The sequence below is a fragment of the Pelobates fuscus genome, chromosome 1 (genome assembly GCF_036172605.1).
Source record: "Pelobates fuscus isolate aPelFus1 chromosome 1, aPelFus1.pri, whole genome shotgun sequence".
Taxonomy (NCBI): domain Eukaryota; kingdom Metazoa; phylum Chordata; class Amphibia; order Anura; family Pelobatidae; genus Pelobates; species Pelobates fuscus.
Genome location: NC_086317.1, coordinates 328,086,652 through 328,103,218, shown reverse-complemented (window position 1 = coordinate 328,103,218; position 16,567 = coordinate 328,086,652). Strand labels below are relative to the sequence as shown.

At 40.5% G+C, this 16,567-nt stretch overlaps 1 protein-coding gene across 1 annotated transcript in view; it reads left to right on the top strand.

Annotated features, from left to right (window-relative positions):
- The window catches only part of MYO16 (myosin XVI), a 312,032-nt gene that overhangs the window by 19,109 nt on the left and 276,356 nt on the right, over positions 1–16,567 (top strand). The window lies entirely within an intron of this gene.

The following is a 16,567-nucleotide window of genomic DNA, read 5'->3' as shown; positions in this document are numbered from 1 at the left end:
CTCCCTCCCATAGTGGTCCTTATACCCCCCCCCACCCTCCCATAGTGGTCCTTATACCCCCCCCTCCCTCCCATAGTGGTCCTTATACCCCCCTCCCTCCCATAGTGGTCCTTATACCCCCCCTCCCTCCCATAGTGGTCCTTATACCCCCCCTCCCTCCCATAGTGGTCCTTACCCCCCCCCCCCCTCCCTCCCATAGTGGTCCTTACCCCCCCCTCCCTCCCATAGCGGTCCTTATACCCCCCCTCCCTCCCATAGCGGTCCTTATACCCCCCTCCCTCCCATAGTGGTCCTTAACCCACCCCCTCCCTCCCATAGCGGTCCTTATACCCCCCTCCCTCCCATAGTGGTCCTTATACCCCCCCCCCCCTCCCATAGTGGTCCTTATACCCCTTTTTTTATTATTAATTTTTTTTTAATTATTTTATTTATATATTTTTTTTCGTCCCCCCTCCCTGCTTGATATATGACAGGGAGGGGGGCTCTCCTTCCCTGGTGGTCCAGTGGCAGTTCAGTGGGGGGGGAGAGGGGGGCTGGCAGAGCTGTACTTACCTGTTCTGCAGCTCCTGTCAGCTCTCTCCTCCTCTGCGCCGTCCGTGCAGCTCCTTCTATCAGCTCACACTGTAAGTCTCGCGAGAGACTTACACTGGGAGCTGACCGAGGTGCTGAACGGACGGCGCGGAGGAGGAGGGAGCTGACAGGAGCTGCAGGAAAGGTAAGTACAGCTCTGCCAGCCCCCCTCTCCCCCCAGTCTGTATTATGGCAATGCAAATTGCCATAATACAGACTATGACTCGAGTATAAGCCGAGTTGGGGTTTTTCAGCCCAAAAAATGGGCTGAAAAACTCGGCTTATACTCGAGTATATACGGTATTCACATTTATCCAAGATATTTCTAAAACAACTATATTACACATTGGATTTTTCTATTGTTTTTATCTTCCCGGAGGAAAAATTCCAGCAGGAAATAGTGGTGGGATGCTGCCCTAAAAAGCATACCAGTCCTGTTTACTGAGCCAATATTATAGGCTCTTTAAAATGTGAGTGACCCATTTTTCTATTTTACCAAACTTACACAGTGTTTTGACAATCTGCACTATATTATATTTTTGATATCTTTACCTGACGTCCACGATTCAATCAAGATTTTGTGAGGTAACCCCCTCAACACTTATAGCGCTCCACTTAAGGTATATGTATATTATATACCAAATTATTTTTCTGTATTATTTGCATGTGGAATAAAGGGTAATCCACATTAGTGTACAGAGCTGCTATACACAGATTTCACCACAAACACTTCTTTTGTAACACACACTCTCCCAAGAGAAGATCTTGGTTTCAGTTTGAATCTATTTACTCACTGCTAACTCAGCTTTCTATGAAACGGAATGAAACGGAAAATTACAAACATGTGAACAATAAAAAGATATGCTACACTTGACTGAGTCATCATTAATCAAACACGCTTGTGAAGGTTCATTAAAATTTTGTTAAATCATCATTATTGTAGGATATTCTGAATATGCAATCAAGTGCTAAGAAAAAAAATATATATTTAGATTCCACCTTGCTTTGAGAAAGAATTGAGAATACATTTCAGTGTTATCAGCTGAGTATGATTTATTTTTTGATTAAATTCAGTTCATGAATAGAATAGAAAGTTCTTAGGAGTAATTTTAAATTTCAAATGACTCGTACTTTGTGCTGAAAAAGGTTGCAACTTTATTTATATTTTTTTAAATTCAAAGATGTGTATATTTTTATGTCATTGCAATATGATATGAGCAACAATGTTTGATTTGTTGGAAAACAATAAAATTAAAAGACAATTTGTTTTGACTCTTAAAAAAAATACGAATTAAGTGCATTACCAGTAATGATTCTACAAATTGCTAATTAAATTAAAATTGCTATTACAAAGATCTGCTAGCATTCACCACAATGGCCATTTTGGATTTGAAAGGAGTAATCTTTTTTATTTTATTTATTTTATTTAATGTTGCGAATCACCAAGGCAAACATATGTGACATGTGTATTTATTTTTCTTACATATTTATATATAGTCAATACAATGTTAAACACAAATCTGCACACCAGTCAAGCCATACGACTTGCTTTTCCCACAGAAATCCCAAATCTGCAGTGATGTTACTACCACAAAGGATTCAGGGTGGGCATATGCAAAAATGTTGGCTAGACTCCCGTGTGTGTGTGTGTGTGTATATGTATATGTATGTATGTGTGTGTGTGTGTGTGTGTGTATATATATATATATATATATATATATATCCAGGGGGCTGCACTCACCTGAACATGCATAAATGGGGTGCTGCTGGGGGCCAATTTATACAATACACAAGATCAAGATGGAATATTTTCCCCAAGTGAGTGGGTTAATCTCATAAGAGTAGGCATTAGGCTGTTAGAGTAGGACCTGCCAAAGATGGGGTACATTGACGTTGTGGCAGGCTTATGCAATGTATGATCATATAATGTAACTAAACCCCTATACAATACACTCTGTCAACTTTGAAGTTGCTGTTTAGTGGATAGGGCAGTGCACTGGATCTTGTGTAATGTATAAATTGGCACCCAGCAGACCCCCATTTATGCATGTTCAGGTGAGTGCAGCCCCCTGGTTTCATATATATATATATATATATATATATATATTGATCAGCCATGACATTAAAACCACTGACAGGTGAAGAGAATAACATTAATTTATTTTGAAACAATGGCACCTGTCAACGGGTGGTATATATTAGTGATTGCTAGATAAGTGTGTCAGAGCATTTCCAAAATGGCAAGTCTTGTGGGGTGTTTCTGGTATGCAATAGTTGATACTGACCAAAAGTGGTGAAAGGAAGGACAACCAGTGAACTGGTGTCAGGACCATGGGTGCCCAAAGCTCATTGATGCACATGGGAAGCGACGACTTGCCTATCTGGTCGGATCACACTGAAGAGCAACTGTAGCTCAAATTGCTGAAAAACCTTATGCTGGCCATAATAGAAAGGTGTCGGATCACCCAGTGCATTGCATTTTACTGCAAATTTGTGTGTAGCCACAGACCAGTCAAAGTGACTATAATGACCCCTGTCCGCCACCAAAAGTTTAATCAGAACTGAACCATGGATCAGTGGAAGAAAGTTGCCTATTCTAATAATTTACATTTTCTTTTAGAGCAGGTGGATACCTGGGTGTGTGTGGGTCATTTACCTATGAAACAGATGGGAGCAGAATGCACTATGGGAAGAAGGCAGGCTAACAAAGGCAGTGTTATGCTATGGGCAATGTTCTTATGAGAAAGCATAGGTCCTGGCATTCATGTGGTTGCTACTTTGACATATACCACCTACCTAGAGATTGTTGCAGGTCATTTATAATATGGCAGTGGTGTCCCTGGTGGCATTGGCCTCTTTCAGAAGTATAATGCACCCTGCCGCACTGCAAAAATTGTTCAGGAATGGTATAAGGAGTATGAAAAAGAGTTCAAGGTGTTGCTTTGGCCTCCGAATTCCCCGGATCTCAATATGATTGTGCATATGCGGGAATACTCAAATGTCTCATTCAAGGGTCCTACTTATCCTTGCACTGCAGAGAGTCCCATTTCCCAAGTAAGTGGAAAATCTCATAAGAGTAGGAATTAGGTTGCTAGAGTAGGACCTGCCCAGAATTGAGTACATTGACATTGTGTCAGGCTTATGCAATGTATGTCCATATACTGTAACTAAACCCCCATTATTATATGCCTAGGTGAGGTGTTTTCAAATAAAACCAATATATTCTGTGAGACCTGAATTTGGATTTTGTATGTTGTATGAATTGGCCCAGCAGTACCCTTGTAAGTGTGCATGTTCAGGTGAGTATATGTATATATCTAATATGTACCAACTACATATATGTGGTTATATACATGCTACATAGACAAAAGTATTGGGAAACCTGACCATTACACCTACTAGGAATTTTATGACATTGCATTACAAATACATATACATTAATATGTGGTTGGTCCCCCCTTTCTCTAACAGCTTCCACTCTTTTGGAAATGCTTTCCACAAGATTTCTGACGGATGTATTGCCCATTCATCCGGTAGAGCATTTGTGAGGTAAGCCTCATGATCTAGGAAGAGAAAGAGTAGCTTGCAATCTCCCTTCTAGTTCATCCCAAAGATGTTCGATGGGGTTGAGGTCAGGGCTCCAGTCCTTCTACACCAAACTCATCTAACCATGTCATTTTGGATCTGGTTTTGTGTACTGTGGCACAGTCATGCTAGAATAAAAAATTACCTTCCCTCAACTGTTCTCACAAAATTGAAGCATATATACACTGTATGAAGAAAAATATTGGGACTGTCACATTAGTAATATTAAACCTGAAGTGCGGTACACGTAGTAGTAGACAAAAAAATAATAAAATTAAGTACAAGACAAACAAATCCGGCATGGGCAAGGCAAAAGCAAGGTCAGGCAGTCCAAAGGTCTAATATCCAGGCAGCAAAGGTTCCTAAATGGAGGGGCAAGCAAGAGATCAGGTAAATCCCAGAGAGCAGCTATAACACAGATTGTTTTTCATGGAAATAGTATAGAATAACTGAGCAATGATAGCTCAGCTTTTCACAGTTTAAAAAGAGTGTCACAACTATTAAGACATTTTTCCATAACAACTTATTGGTGTATGGGCTGTCAGTCATTGATGAGCTGCTTATATTTAACAATAGAAGAGGCCTTTGTGGGGTAATTTTCTTTCATTGTCTTCTGAAATGCCCTAAAAAAAACTTATTCCTAGTACACTTCATATAAATTAGCAAAAAAAATGGCCTCCCAATAAAGATCAAATTACCGTATATACTCGAGTATAAGCCGACCCGAATATAAGCCGAGGCCCCTAATTTTACCCCCAAAAAATGGGAAAACTTATTGACTCGAGTATAAGACTAGGGTGAGAAATGCAGCAGCTACTGGTAAATTTCTAAATAAAATTAGATCCTAAAAAAAATATATTAATTGAATATTTATTTACAGTGTGTGTATATAATGAATGCAGTGTGTGTGTATGAGTGCAGTGTGTGTGTATGAATGCAGTGTGAGTGTATGAATGCAGTGTGTGTGTATGAATGCAGTGTGTGTGTATGAATGCAGTGTGAGTGTATGAATGCAGTGTGAGTGTATGAATGCAGTGTGTGTGTATGAATGCAGTGTGTGTGTATGAATGCAGTGTGTATGAATGCAGTGTGTGTATGAATGCAGTGTGTGTGTATGAATGCAGTGTGTGTATGAATGCAGTGTGTGTGTATGAGTGCAGCGTGTGTATGAGTGCAGTGTGTGTATGAGTGCAGTGTGTGTGTATGAATGCAGTGTGAGTGTATGAATGCAGTGTGAGTGTATGAATGCAGTGTGAGTGTATGAATGCAGTGTGAGTGTATGAGTGCAGCGTGTGTGTATGAGTGCAGCTTGTGTGTATGAGTGCAGTGTGTGTGTATGAATGCAGTGTGTGTATGAGTGGTGTGTGTATGTGTATGAGTGCGTGTGTGTGTGTATGAGTGCGTGTGTGTGTGTATGAGTGCAGTGTGTGTGTATGAGTGCAGTGTGTGTGTATGAATGCGGTGTGTGTGTGTGTGTTGCAGAGCCTTGGTGGGGGATGGGCATTTTTTTTTTTCATTTTTTTTATTATTATTATTTTTATTTATTTAATTAAATTATTAATTTTTTTATTATTATTATTTAATTATTTTTTTTATTATTACTATCTTTTTTTTCCGTCCCCCCTCCCTGCTTGATACATAGCAGGGAGGGGGGCTCTCCTTCCCTGGTGGTCCAGTGGCATTGGTAGTTCAGTGGGGGGGAGAGGGGGCTGCAGAGAGCGTTACTTACCTTTCCTGCAGCTCCTGTCAGCTCTCTCCTCCTCCGCGCCGTCCGTTCAGCTCCCTCTGTCAGCTCACAGTGTAAGTCTCGCAAGAGCCGCGGCTCTCGCGAGACTTACACTGGGAGCTGACCAAGGTGCTGAACGGACGGCGCGGAGGAGGAGAGAGCTGACAGGAGCTGCAGGAAAGGTAAGTAACGCTCTCTGCAGCCCCCACAGCCCCATTGTCTGTATTATGGCAATGTAAATTGCCATAATACAGACATTGACTCGAGTATAAGCCGAGTTGGGTTTTTTTAGCACAGAAAATGTGCTAAAAAACTCGGCTTATACTCGAGTATATACGGTATGTCGTTTGTGGTATCTTCTTTAAAAAAATAGTAGGTCTCTGTCAGGTAGTTTGAACTAGCAACCTGTTGGAATGCTCCAAAATGAGACATCCCTCAACTAAATCTATCTAGGAAAATTCACTAACAAGCTGAAATTCTCACGCCTCTTATATAGCACTGCAAGATCAGAAATTGTGACAAATCCATGCATTTTGGGAATGGTACTCAAAATATATAGCGAAGCATAATTTGGGGTTTTATCACAGTGGCACACAACAGATTTACAAACTATCCTGCAAAAATGCAACTAACATGTATAAAATGTAAAAACTATTTTTTTTCTACACACTGTGGCATAAACTGATGAAAAATTGTGACACATTTAAGTACAATATAAATCATATAAGATACCCTGGAAAGTCTGCTTTTACAATTGGCAGGCTTTTATGGGGTACTTGAAACTGGCAAACTGCTAAAATGCCACAAAATGAGACATAGACTCATCAAATCCATCTATGAACATTCACACCTAAAAACTTGAAATGGTGTGGTCTCTTATATGGCACTGTAACATTACAAAATAGTGTTTGTGACATACATTGGGGGTATTGTTGTATCCAGAGCATATATATATTTTTTTTTTTATCCAACATCAGATTTACAAAAAGCCTAGGAAAAATGCAATGTGCAAAAAAGATGTTTATACAAACTTTGAGTTTAACTGGTGAAACTAATTGTGGCACATTAAGGCACAATATACACCTCTCTGGAGATTATACTTTCACAAATGGTAGACCTTTGAGGGGTAATTTGAATAATCAAACTGCTATAATGACCCAAAATGAGACATAGGCCCATCAAATCCATTAATCAAAATTCTAACTGTAAAAACTGAAACACGCATGTCTTTTATATATGGCACTGTAGCTTCACAAGATAATGTCTACAGCATACATAGGGGGTATCACTGTACTCAGAAGATATAGCTGAACACAATATTGGGCTTTGTACAGGAATAGCACAGTATGTGTATATGCTACAAATCAGAAAAAAACTATTTTACCACAATATTTAGTAGGTAGAGACTGGCAGGTAAATGGCTATGTAAAAAAGGTGAATGTATATTCACCTTTTTATTTTATATACCTGTCTTGTTTTTCACAAGGTTGTGGGAACACCTTGTTGGTGAATTGCAGCTCATCTATAGATAGAGAGCACTTATTTCTGTTTTTTTACAAATGGCTATGTAAAAAGTGTGAAAATACCCGTAGATAAGTATCAATGAGATGTCTACTTTATATAGATATATACTTTTTATTTTATTTTCTGTGATCATTATTAAGCTTACAATACAATATACCAAATTCTAAAATTCTCAAATACATTAATTTATTTTGAATTACTTTTCGTAAGCTGCACTAATTATGCATACATTAGTATTGCCAAAACTGTGAAAAATAAATATTTTTTTTTACATTTTTTCATACTATATGAGAATTTATATATGTATAAGTCACATCAACTTAAAGCCCGTTTTGTCATTTAAAAATTGTATATAATATGTGTTGATGCAATAAAAATGCAAAAATTGCTTTGTCCTTCAGTAAAAAAAAACAGTCAAATGAAGTTTGTTCCTTAAAGGGTTAAAAATAAGTGTGTAGAGAGGCTGTGTTAGTGACAATCAGGGGAAGCGTGGTGTAGAAATGGCTGACAGGAGCTAAGGCTGTATAAACAAAAGTATAACAAATGAAGAAGTAGGGATGCAAAACCAGAGTGCAAAGTGTTTTAAATTCTAAATGGAAAATAATTGAGCAGTGATGGTGCAGTAGCACCAAAACCATCTTATTAAGCTAAAGTTGTTTTGGTGCATAGCGTCCTTTTAACATTTTGTATTCTGAACATTTCCTTTTAGGGGTAATTTGACCTTTTTAAAGCCACACTAAAGGTGATAGTAAAATGATCTCTCTTTAAGGTTGTTATGAATTTATGTGACTGCATTAAATTACAATAATACGTTATTACTTCGAAACGCTTTGAAGGGGAGTATGTGAACCAATCATGAAAATTCTATCCAATTTTCTGTACCAAATTCTACAGCAGGGGTAGGCAACCTTCGGCACTTCAGATGTGGTGGACTACATCTCCCACAATGCTCTTACAGCTATAATGCTGGCAAAGCATCATGGGAGGTGTAGTCCAAAACATCTGCAGTGCCGAAGGTTGCCTATCCCTGTTCTACAGCATTGTACATATTTACCAGATGCTATGCTTTAATCTATCTATCACAATATGACAGATTTAATTTTACTGCTCACGTACTATTAAGTCTCATGTACTACTATGTGATCCTGGTCACTTAATGAGCTGTAAGCAGGACCCATACATTAAATCAGAGTAAGAATGGCTTTTTCTTTTAGGAAAAGTAATAGAAAATTAGATGTCTGAACCTTCAATTGATGCAGATGAGTCATACTTACATGTGGTCAACATATGAATCTCTAGTTTGCATTAGTCATTCCATGCAATAAGTACTGTGGCACACATTAACTCTTTCTCCTTTCATGTGATCATTGAATAATCTTGTTAGTAAAGCTGGCCATGTTCTGCTCCCAGTTCTATTAAACTGTTAATTAGGTTCAGAAATATAAGCAGATCAGACAGAGTTTAGTGATGTTGTCACCCAGGCAAGTGCAAACATTTTCATGCCTGAAGCAAAAAAAAAAAAAAAAAAACAGAGGAACATTGTCAAGGCTTTCCTTCCTTTCCATGCAGCTGATGTCAATAGTACCAGTCTATATTTATGTTTGCTTGTGCAATATATAACTCTATTACTCATTTACAAACTAATATGATATGCTGGAGAAAAATGAGCCCCCTTCTAAATAAGGGAAAATAAGAAGAGAAATCCCCTAGTGGAAAAATCTTTGGTTTGCAGTAGCATTTTTTTTCTGGTGATCTAGTAAGAGATCTTGGTTTGGTCACAGCTTGCAGGAAGAGAACAAAATATGGCTGGGTCTTTCTGTATGATGTGTAGCTAGGAGAGCCACACTTGTGAGGAGGCCCTGATTCATGCTGCCTGGATAATCCTAACCGCAGAGCCACTGTGCCCAACTGGTTATGGGAGGTAGTCCATTCTATAGTATGTACCATTGAAGAACATAAAGAGCTTGAAGAGTATAAAGTATTGGTTCCTTAACTGCAGGAGGGAGGTTAATTAGAGATGAACCAGAAGGCATAATATGCAAGGAACAATGGTGGAGGGTCCATTCAACCATTGCATGATGCTACTCAGTTGCAGCCCCAGGGGCAGAGGGGCCATTGACACTGCATTGGAGCCTGCTGCAATTGGGGGGGAAGGGGTTAACAGTGGATAGGAAGGTTGACTGACTGTGACTGACAGGGAAGTGGATAACTGCGGGTAGTGTGGTTGGCTGACTGGGACTGGCAGGAAAGGATTTCACAGTGAGTAGTGAATATGGATGACAGGGACTGGCAGGGAAGGGGATAACTGTGGGTATGGAGGTTGGCTGAAAGGGACTGGATGAGAATTTATTCCAGAGTTGGTTGAAATCTCTAACAAATGTGTGGAAAATATGGACATTTTGTTTTGTGTCAGCCAAATATTATTAAACTACTATTACTACTCTTGGATATCCTCTTATTCTTGTTTTGCCTATTCACATGTACTTATGAAATACTAAAACAAGTACAACCACCTATAACAAAAAAAAAAAAGGCAGTAAAAATGGAAAAATTGAACTGTGTCTCTTGGACTTTTCTTACAATTGCTTTGCTTCACATATCATGAAATTTGCTGTATCAGGCTCTTATTGTTCAAGAAACAGATGGTAACTTTTGTGATCAGTGTATGCTACCCATATGTATCTTAGAAATGTGATTCTTAGTGCTTATCCTCTCTTGCATATTATTAAAAAGTCATATATACCTCTACAAAGCTCAAGAATAATGTTATTAGATCATTTGTAGTGATGTCCCGAACTGTTCGCTGGCGAATAGTTCCTGGCGAACATCACTTGTTCGCGTTCGCCACAGATGGCGAACACATGCGCTGTTCGGTCCGCCCCCTATTCGTCATCATTGAGTAAACTTTGACCCTGCCTGTACCTCACAGTCAGCAGACACATTCCAGCCAATCAGCAGCAGACCCTCCCTCCCAGACCCTCCCACCTCCTGGACAGCATCCATTTTACATTCATTGTGAAGCTGCATTCTTAGTAAGAGTAGGGACAGTGTAGCTGCTGCTGACTTGATAGGGAAATTGATAGCTAGGCTAGTGTATTCAGTGTCCACTACAGTCGTGAAGGACTCATCTGATCTCTGCTGTAAGGACAGCACCACAAAAAGCCCTTTTTAGGGCTAGAACATTAGTCTGCTTTTTTTTTTCTGTGTAATGTAATTGCAGTTGCCTGCCTGCCAGCCTGTGTGTCAGGCTCACAGCATATACTCACTGGTGTCCCAATAGCTTGCATTTAAAAAAAACAAAAAACTTTTTGGACTGTAATATAATAGCAGTCAGTTTCCTTCACTAGTGTGCGTTTCAGGGCCTGCCCAGTGCCACCACTCACTCACTGGTGTCACAATAGCTTGCATTTAACAAAAAAAAAACCTTTTTGGACTGTAATATAATAGCAGTCAGTTTCCTTCACTAGTGTGCGTTTCAGGGCCTGCCAGGGCACAGTGTCACACCAGTGCAACTCATATCTGGTGTAACAGTAGTGTACATTTAAAAAAAAAAAATTTGGACTGTAATAGATTGAATAGCAGTTAGTTGTCTGCCAGCGTGTGTGTCAGGCTCACAGCATATACTGTGCCCACTTGCCCAGTGCCACCACTCACTCACTGGTGTCCCAATAGCTTGCATTTAAAAAAAACTACTTTTATGACTGTAATATAATAGCAGTCAGTTTCCTTCACTAGTGTGCGTTTCAGGGCCTGCCCAGTGCCACCACTCACTCATATCTGGTGTAACAATAGCTTGCATTTAAAAACAGCAAAACTTTTTGGACTTTAATATAATAGCAGTCAGTTTCCTTCACGAGTGTGTGTTTCAGGGCCTGCCAGGGCACAGTGTCACACCAGTGAAACTCATATCTGGTGTAACAGTAGTGTACATTTAAAAAAAAAAAAAAAATTGGACTGTAATAGATTGAATAGCAGTTAGTTGTCTGCCAGCGTGTGTGTCAGGCTCACAGCATATACTGTGCCCACTTGCCCAGTGCCACCACTCACTCACTGGTGTCCCAATAGCTTGCATTTAAAAAAAACTACTTTTATGACTGTAATATAATAGCAGTCAGTTTCCTTCACTAGTGTGCGTTTCAGGGCCTGCCCAGTGCCACCACTCACTCATATCTGGTGTAACAATAGCTTGCATTTAAAAACAGCAAAACTTTTTGGACTTTAATATAATAGCAGTCAGTTTCCTTCACGAGTGTGTGTTTCAGGGCCTGCCAGGGCACAGTGTCACACCAGTGAAACTCATATCTGGTGTAACAGTAGTGTAAATTTTTTTTAAAAAAAATAAAAAATTTGGCTGTAATAGATTGAATAGCAGTTAGTTGTCTGCCAGCGTGTGTGTCAGGCTCACAGCGTATACTGTGGCCACTTGCCCAGTGCCACCACTCATATCTGGTGTCACAATAGCTTGCATTTAACAAAGAAAAAACTTTTTGGACTGTAATATAATAGCAGTCAGTTTCCTTCACGAGTGTGCGTTTCAGGGCCTGCCAGGGCACAGTGTCACACCAGTGAAACTCATATCTGGTGTAACAGTAGTGTACATTTAAAAAAAGTAAAAAAATTTTGACTGTAATAGATTGAATAGCAGTTAGTTGTCTGCCAGCGTGTGTGTCAGGCTCACAGCGTATACTGTGCCCACTTGCCCAGTGCCACCACTCATATCTGGTGTCACAATAGCTTGCATTTAAAAAAAACTAAACTTTTTGGACTGTAATATAATAGCAGTCAGTTTCCTTCACTAGTGTGCGTTTTAGGGCCTGCCCAGTGCCACCACTCACTCATATCTGGTGTCCCAATAGCTTGCATTTAAAAAAAACCTAAACTTTTTGGACTGTAATATAATAGCAGTCAGTTTCCTTCATGAGTGTGCGTTTCAGGGCCTGCCCAGTGCCACCAGTCACTCATATCTGGTGTCCCAATAGCTTGCATTTAAAAAAACCTAAACTTTTTGGACTCTAATATAATAGCAGTCAGTTTCCTTCACGAGTGTGCGTTTCAGGGCCTGCCCAGTGCCACCACTCACTCATATCTGGTGTCCCAATAGCTTGCATTTAAAAAAACCTAAACTTTTTGGACTGTAATATAAAAGCAGTCAGTTTCCTTCACGAGTGTGAGTGACGCTCATGCACAATGCCTGTAGGCTCATGCGTCCTTTTGAGGAGGTGACAAACCTAGTCAGTCGCACCGAAGGCACCATCGGCGACATCATACCATTTGTTTTCTTCCTGGAGCGTGCCCTGCGAAGAGTGCTGGATCAGGCCGTAGATGAGCATGAAGAGGAAGAGTTGTGGTCACCATCACCACCAGAAACAGCCTTATCAGCATCGCTTGCTGGACCTGCAGCAACGCTGGAAGAGGATTGTGAGGAAGAAGAGTCAGAGGAGGAATGTGGCTTTGAGGAGGAGGAGGAAGACCAACCACAACAGGCATCCCAGGGTGCTCGTTGTCACCTATCTGGTACCCGTGGTGTTGTACGTGGCTGGGGGGAAGAACATACCTTCATTGAGATCCCTGAGGAGGAGGAACGGGAAATGAGTAGCTCGGCATCCAACCTTGTGCAAATGGGGTCTTTCATGCTGTCGTGCCTGTTGAGGGACCCTCGTATAAAAAGGCTGAAGGAGAACGACCTGTACTGGGTGTCCATGCTACTAGGTCCCCGGTATAAGCAGAAAGTGCCTGAAATGTTACTGAATTACGGCAAGTCGGAAAGGATGCAGCAGTTCCAAAATCAATTAAAAAGTATGCTTTACACAGCGTATAAGGGTGATGTCACAGCACAATGGGAATCTAACAGGGGAAGAGGTGAAAGTAATCCTCCTCCCACGACCACGCCGGCAAGGACAGGACGCTTTACAGACGTGTTGTTGATGGAGGGCATGCGGAGCTTTTTAAGTCCTACGCATCGCCACAGCTCTTCGGGGTCCACCCTCAGAGAACGACTCGACCGACAGGTAGCAGACTACCTCGCCATAACTGCAGATATCGACACTCTGAGGAGCGATGAACCCCTTAACTACAGGGTGTGCAGGCTTGACCTGTGGCCTGAGCTTTCCCAATTTTCGATAGAACTTCTGGCCTGCCCCGCTTCAAGTGTCCTGTCAGAAAGGACCTTCAGTGCAGCAGGAGGTATTGTCACTGAGAAGAGAAGTCACCTAGGTCAAAAAAGTCTAGATTACCTCACCTTTATTAAGATGAATGAGGGATGGATCCCGAAGGGACTGACAGTGGGTGATACATTCGACTAAAAAAGGCCTGATGAGGGGGACTACTTAACACACCACTCCTATCTGGTGGCACATTAGATTGCACGCGCAGTACCCCAAATTTGAAGTAGGAGGACCGACTAAGCATCTTTTTCCATCTCCCGCTTCCTAAAATCGATGCCTTATATACAAGTCCCCTGATAGGGGATGTAACAGGGATTAAACTGATAGGAGTGGTGTGTTAAGTAGTACTATTCCTATCTGGTGGCACATTAGATTGCACGCGCAGTGCCCCAAATTTGAAGTAGGAGGACCGACCAAGCATCTTTTTCCATCTCCCGCTTCCTAAAATCGATGCCTTATATACACGTCCCCTGATAATTCACCCAATTGACTGTCTTGAAATAGGCATTGAAATTCATGTTTCAGTGTTTGCCTATGACACAAAACTCTGTAAAGTGATATAATTTGAGCAGGATATTGCTTTGATGCAGAAGGATTTAGATAGATTGGGGGGCTGGGCACTCAAATGGCTAATGCAATTTAATATAAAAAGATGCAAAGTTATGCATTGGGGGTAAAGAATGCACAATTAACTTATACCCTAAATGAATTAGTGATAACAGCACACGAGAAGGATTTGGGAATTTGGGAATTGTTATAGACAACAAACTAGGCAACAATGTGCAATGTGTCAATTGGCAGTTGCTAAGTATAAACTATTGTCATGTATAAATAGGGACATTCATTAGCTGGATGAAAATATAATTTTGCCTTTTTATACCACTTTAAGATGACACATTGAATATGCTGTGCAATTTTGGGCAACTGCTCTGAGGAATGATATTATGGCACTAGAAAAAGTGCAGAGGTGGACTACAAAATTAATAAAAGGAATGGAACATTTAAGTTTAAAAAAATAAAGTGAAAGTTAAATCCCACTCCCTTTCCCGTGCTTTATTAAAATTGACCCCTTCACTGACATGTGATCACTGACTACTTTGATCAAAATACAGATCAGGGTATTTTACAATGATCTAATTTTTTTTAACCCCTGAGGGTTAACTTTTATTTGTATTTTTACCCTCAGGGGTTAATTTTATTTTATTAATTTAAATATTTGAAAATTATATATTTAGTTAGCTTGGGTGGGTGGAAGTTGGGGAAGTGGGGAATCGGAGAATTTGGTGTTAGGCTAGCTAGGGGTTAACGTTAAAAAAGGTTTTAATAAAGCATTAAAAAGTTAAAAAATATTTGAAAAAAATATTTTAAAAACGATTAAAAAAAAAGTAAAATTATTCCACCCCCCCTTTAACCCATTCCTAATTAAAATGAACCCATTCCCTGTTAGTTAATCACTGCTAACAGTGATCATAGTATAATACTGTGATCTGTATTTTGATTTGATTTTTTATTTTTAACCCCTGAGGGTTAACATTTATTTTTTTAACCCTCAGGTGTTCAATTTATTTCATTAATTAATTTAAATATTTTTAAATGATTTATTTTGCTAACTGGGGTGGGTGGGAGTTATGGAAAATTGGGGAATTTACTGTTAGTGCTGCTTACTGCTAGTTAGAGGTTAACGGTAAAAAAAGTTTATAACAATTTTAAAAGTGTAAACAAAGCTTTAAGAAAGTTTAAAAAAGTAAAAATTAATAAGTAAACAAAAAAGTTTAAAAACTTTTATACCTATACCAAACGCTACCAGTTCAAGTAGCAACCAAAGACTTTAAACTACTACAAACACAAATTGACCATTATATATGGGCCAACAGGCACGCTAGGATAAGGAGGGACATCCTCTATCTCCCGACAAGATCAGGGGGCCTTGGCCTACCCCACTTCCTCCACTACTTCCATGCAGCGCAACCAGCGCAGATTCAGGCACTACATGCCCCCATAGGGTTAAAAAGATGGGCAGACCTCGAACACGACTTGTTTTGCCAGGATTTCCCTTCCCTTTATATCTGGGTACCAAAGCGAGCAAGACCGCAACTCCCACAAACCACACCGGCACTCGATACTTCTATAACTCTCTGGAATAAACTCTCCATAAAACATGCACTCACGTCAGACCCCTCACCCATGACACCAATCTTGAGAAACGAACACTTCACACCAGGCATGACCCCAAAAGACTTTGCACACTATGAAGACAATGACCTAATCAGGACATATCAATTTTTCCAGAACCCAAAAATCATTGCGTTCACGGACTTACCACAAACCAGACCACTCACCACACACGACTTCTTCCGATATCTGCAAATCAAAATCCTACTGGAAACTCCTACATATAAACAAGCCGGACTTACACCCCTCACCGCCTTTGAAAAATCATGTATCCATGCCCCAATACATAAAAGCCAGATCTCTACAACATATACACAACTGCTTAGAGCGACAAAAACCCAACCGTTAGGGTATGTCTCAGCATGGGAACAGGACTTAGGACCCCCACTGACCCCACAGACTGGACTGCAATCTGGGAAGCCACAGCAACGGTAACGATATGCGTGACCCACAAGGAGCAGGCATACAAAACTCTTATGCGCTGGTACCTCACTCCGTTAAAACTCAAGCAAATGGGACTTTCCACTTCGGATAGATGCTGGAAAGGGTGCGGTCAAAAGGGGACATACTACCACCTATGGTGAGAATGCCCACACATAACACAAATTTGGACAGACATAGTGGCCTTGGCCTCAAGAGTCCTACACGACTCCATCCCAAGGGATCCGTGGCTATGGCTACTATCCAAACCGCTAGAAGGCACACCACGGGCTCACAACAAACTACTGGCCAAACTAGCCTTGGCCACTAGAAGAGCCATTGCCACCCACTGGGGCTTGCCCACAGTCCCATCAATCACCGATATAAATAAAAAAATGAACGAAGC